The sequence below is a fragment of the Parasteatoda tepidariorum genome, chromosome 1 (assembly GCF_043381705.1).
Source record: "Parasteatoda tepidariorum isolate YZ-2023 chromosome 1, CAS_Ptep_4.0, whole genome shotgun sequence".
NCBI classification, from domain to species: Eukaryota; Metazoa; Arthropoda; class Arachnida; order Araneae; family Theridiidae; genus Parasteatoda; species Parasteatoda tepidariorum.
Window position 1 is genome coordinate 77,498,628 of NC_092204.1, and position 5,758 is coordinate 77,504,385.

Below are 5,758 nucleotides of genomic sequence, written 5' to 3' on the forward strand. Positions count from 1 at the left end.
TCTGATAAAAATATTAACACAGCACTATTTTAAACTTTGTCCCCAGTGTTTCGCGTCATTCCCTCACAACAATGTTCTTATCACCTGCAATCTTCTTAGAATAAAAATATTTTAATAAAAACTTCAGAAGTTAACAACTGGCATCATAGAACAAAATTGCAGTATGTTTCCATCTTCAACTTAAAGAAGCTTTGCTGTGGAATAAATTTGAATGAATCAAACCAGGTAAAATTTTTTACATTTGTCATTCCCTCATGTCATTTTTTAGAGTAAAATAAAATACAACTTCATCGAGAAAGTGGATAATTATATGTTGCTTTCTTGTATGAATATAATTGTATGTGATTGACTTCAGAAATTAATTAGGCCTAACTGTTATTTTTAAATTTTATTGAATTCGTCATTCCCTCACTAGTGTATAAAGTGAGGGAATGACGCTGAAGTGAGGGAATGATTCAAGATGAGTATATTATTAAATTTTTTTTTGTTCAATCGTGCCAGCCAATTTTATTTCCCAAACCTGTAAAAACTATTAAATATATAAGACTAAATTATAATAAATATTAGATATACTTAGTATGTTATCATTTTCAAACTTTAGGTAGATGTAACTTAGATAAAAACATGTATTAAAATAAAATATCATTCCCTCACTATTAGTGTCATTCCCTCACTTTTTAAATAGTGAAAATAATTAATTTACTTATTAATTAATTTGAAAAATAAATTAAAAAATTAATAAATTAATTTATTAAATTAATTAATTTATTTATTAAATTAATTAATTAATTATTAATTATTATAAATTAATTAATTATAAATTAATTATTTAAAAAATTGATTAATTTAAATATTAAGTATAATTTATAGGATATATACTTTCTTTATAATGCCATTACATATTTCTATTAATATAAAAAGTTTCAGAGCTTTTTATTCACTTTACTTTTTTGGGATTTTATGAACTGAAAAATGACAGTTTTTGTGAGAATGACCCATATAATAATTCCATTATTTTGCCCACCCCCTTTGTTAATAAAATTGATATTAGTATAAAAGTGAAATGTTATTGGCTGTTATATATTTCTACGTATTTGTAAAAAATGGGTTACGCACCACTATTTTAACTTAATTTCAAAAACTTTTATTTATTTTTTTATAGAAAGAAAACTTATTTAAGCAAATTTTTTACAAATAAGTATGCTATTTGTTCACTAAACATGTCAATTTTACAGTTTTATGTGGACTTAGTTGTTTACTCTACAATTTGAACAAAATATTATTGAAATCGGGATATATGAGGGGATATTCTACATATCCTCTATAGCAGTGTTCCCCAAAGTGTGGTACGTGTACTCCCAGGGGTATGGGAACAGTTTAGCGGGGGGTACGCGTTCTTATGCGAAATATCTTGCAACAAACGGATATTTCATTTAAAAACGCAGCTAGCCATGAAAATTTATGATTACGTATTTTTCTATTGGCTATTTTTTGCAGAGTTAACAGTTAATAATTAGTGGTGTCAACAGCCAGTTGTGATTTTAAACTTTTGTGCAATTTTTTATAGCTAAAAAGACATAATTTCTTTTATTAGTGGTACACAGTATTACGAAAAATTTAGAAAGGGTACGCAAAAGTCATAAGTTTGGGAAACACTGCTCTATAGTATAATTTGCACAGATTATTATTTCACTAAGTGTCTTAATTTAAACTTGTTTGCAGAAAGATTTTCTGCAGTGATAGTGCAAGAAATGTTTGCTAAGAAATTATCGAAAAATCTTTAGCATAGTTATAATTTGAAATAATATGGAATATTTGGCAGAATAATTTGACAAAACAATGTGCTTTGTCATAAGTCTCTGTTTTGACTACTCAGTAACTAAAAGTGAAATACTTCTAATTTTTGCTTCTTACATTGTGACTCGGAACAAGAATGCCTTTTGGGATGATGCCTGATACTTTTTATCTTGTTCATTCGTAACACATTTCAGAGTTTCATTTGCTATAAATGAGATCCAAACAAATCTTTCCTAAATTTCTTATTTCTTATTTAAGATAAGCTTCATCTCATAGTGTTGTAGTAAGAAAAAGAAAATAAGCTGTTCAGACTTCCCTAAAGTAATGAGGCTCAGGGGAGCGCTTGCCTCCCAATAACTGACCCAGGTGCAAATCTCAATGATTTCTGTTCGATACAATTTTTGTACCTTGCTTGTACCAACCATTGCTGAGGAAAAAAGATATCCCGAAACTGACACTGTCACAGGCAGGGATGCAGAAAATTCTCAAAGCTTAATATTTCTCCAAAATGCAGTTTTTATTATTATTATTTTTATTTAAACCTTCCTTTAAAATATACTGTCTTTTCTTTTTAGGTTACATTAATACTTTTCAAAATATTTTTAGAAAGTAAAGTTTGTATATTGTTACTAAGTTTTAAAAAGTTTTTTAACAAAGAAAAAAATTAATTTGATTTTTCACAATTCTTGTATAAAGTAGCATATGTGTTAAGAATATGAGATGTAAAAATATATTAAATAATAATAATTTGTGCAACTAAATTTTAAGGTCTCACTTATTAACTTTAGGAATTCAAACTAATAAATAAATGCATAAAGTTATTTGTGTTATAACATAACATATGAACAGATTTAGCATATCAGGCAATCATTCCATTCTATCTCAAAAGAGAAAATGTTTCTGAGTAGGCATGTGTGGCGAGGAGGGGGGGGGGGAAGCAAAGCGCTGAGAAGCTTTAGGAATAATTCTCCATTTAATTTTTTTTAAAAATTAGACCAAAAATTTCCACGGGGTTGCTTAATTTTCCTCTGGAAATGCATTCACATGAAAGGACTCATTCTGTACCCCTGTTATTAAATAGACATCAGATGAATACCCTTATATAAATGAATCATGTATTAATCTCTTAGCTGTCAGGCTAACCGTGAGTGTTTTTCATGGTTTTTTACTTGATCTGAAGCAAATGTGGTTTATTGCGGTTACACAGTCCTCCACGAAGCCTAGATTGTCCCAATGGTTAATCCAGAAGTTCCCTTATGTTTGGGATTGGGTTCAAAATTACAAGGCTAGTCATAAACTAAAAAATAGTTCATTTATTCAACATCAGTTATTATAAAATAAAATGTATCAAGCAAAAAAATTGCAAGTAATACTATGTTTTGCTTTCTTTGAAGATTGATAGAAGCTATCAGCAACTTCGTTTTTTAAAAATTTTTTTTTTTTTTCAATTACGTCCATCATTTGCTCTCTTGAGCATGAGAAGTCTTGCAGTCCAATATAACAAAGAATTATCTCCAGGGGCGGAGAGCGTCTTGAAACTAGAAGAATTACGGGCCTCATGGAGGGCATAGCAGTTCCATCGATGCCCGCCATTCATAGGGACCCTATTTGTACATAGAGTACAGTTAGGAGAGTCAGAAAGACCAACACCGTGCAAGTGCGCCTGTAAGTAATCCTGTCCCGTCAACAATCGGAAAGATTAATAAAATATGAAACTCATTTGATGTGCATCGGTTTTATAATTAGTCCTACTTGATAAAATGCTTTGAACTTCTAATCTAAATGAATAGTATCTGCTTTAAAAGTATCTAAAGTTAAATTTTGCACAAGTTAGTTTTTTTGAATATGAATAAAATTATTTGGGATGAAGATATTTTAGGCATGAATACATAGTTGCAAAATATTATTTTTGATTAATATTTTAGTTCATTCCATGTTTCACTAGTGAAACAAAATTATGGAATCACCCCATTAAAAATTATGAAATTATGTCTAAGACTTTAAAAGGGAATATGAACATTCTCAACAAAAAAACACTATTAAAGCTTTATCATTGAAAGGAAAACAAATTTCAGAACTAGTCCTAGTTAAAATTTTATATTATTTAGAGAAATATTTATCTTCTTTAAAATAAGCCCCTGCTTTGGCAATTTTTTTCACCTAGATGAAAGTTATTAAAATCAATGAACAATTCTTGCACATTTTTATTAACTTCTGCAATGCAGCATTGGAATAACTTAGCACAAAATTATAACTTTTTATCATATTGAAATGTTTATCCTTTTACAAACTTAGCATTAAAGGGCATAGGCTGAAGATAGATAAATTGTAGCCTAACAGTAATGAACAGCTGCTACTACACTCAACACAATGAGATTTTCATAATTAGGTAGCGTAAGTTGGCATAGGCTAAATATGGATAAAACCTAACCTAACAGTAATGAATAACTTTTTATGGGCTTTTTCTCGTTACAAGGGTCATTTAATTCAATGAAGAACAGTTATTAAAAAAATATACAAAATCTTTATGCATTAACTTAAATAAACATTGATTCCTCTAATTTAAGTAATAAAAAATAATATTTTTTTTTTTTTTTTATGAAAACAGACTTAAATATCTCATTTTTTTAAAAAAAAATTCTCCATGTTATAAAAAATGGAGTAATGGGAAATTTTTGTAAACCTTTAGTATTCATATAAAGAATTTTATTGCTAAAAAGTCAGAAAGTACTATAGAAAAATTTAAGAACTCTAAACTTAATTTGAAATTTAAGGAAAATAAAATAACTCAATACTTAATACAAAGGAGATAAAGTAACTCAAACACTTGCAATGATATTTTCTTATAAAAAAAGTTCCGAAAACATTTCTAAAATTATTATTTCCAGCTGTCCTTCCATCGTAGAATGGACCTCTTTGGATGTCTTTTAACCTTTTCTGAAACTTCAAATTTTGATTGTCAGGCAACACATTAGCAAGTGCGACCTTTGAGAGTGCATTCTAGGTGAAATGACACAACTTAGCTTTTTGTCTAAAGTGATTGTAAAAATTTATTGAGCATTTGGAAGCAAATAGTTTCACATTTCTTGAGGTTTGTAATATCTTTAGAATTAGTGTTGCTAGACTGCGCACACTGCTCCAGAATGTGTTAAATGTTTACATCGTATGTGTTTTATTTTATCACCTTTGTTGAACATCCGAACTAATTTTGAGTTTACGACTACCAATCTTCAACCTCTTAGCCTTGTAATTTTGAATTGAAATCCAGAAGACAAGAGAACTCCTGGATCAAGTATTGAGCAAAATTTGCCTTTGTGGAGGACTTTTTGCTAGAACTAATCCATATTTGCTTTACAAGGAGAGGAAAACCATGAAAATTTCCCAAAAAGGGCAAGGGAGCTTTAATCTAGGGTCCGGGTGCAGAATTTGTAGTGCTGGGATTCGGACCCGGGTTACCTCGTTGGGAGGTGAGCGTTCTTTCCCCATAGCCATCATGGCTCATATCCCATCCTGTGTACATATCCTATCCTATTCCTCATATCCTATCCTAAGTACATTTTTAACAGTTTTATTTTAATTGTCTTCCTATGATAGATTTGTTGAAAGCCCTCTAATCTTTGCAACTTTTGAGTTTATTCCATTATGTTTAATTAATAAACTATATATGCACAAGTTTAAATTCTTGAAGGTCATTTGCAAGTTATCAGTTTTACAATGGCATCCAGTAACTTGTGAAATTTTCTAAAACTGAATGTTTGGCTCTTAGATCTCTTTAATGTCTCATACTCCGTAGCCTCTTAAATTGTTAATTAATCTAAAGAATGTATTTAAATTTTTTTTATTGGATGAAAATATTAGCTGAAATTCATTTGTCCCATATCAAGATATTATGCGTACTTTTATAGAATCTGTTCTGTTGAATTCAAAATGTTTAATTCAAAAATAAAACTTTTTTAAATAG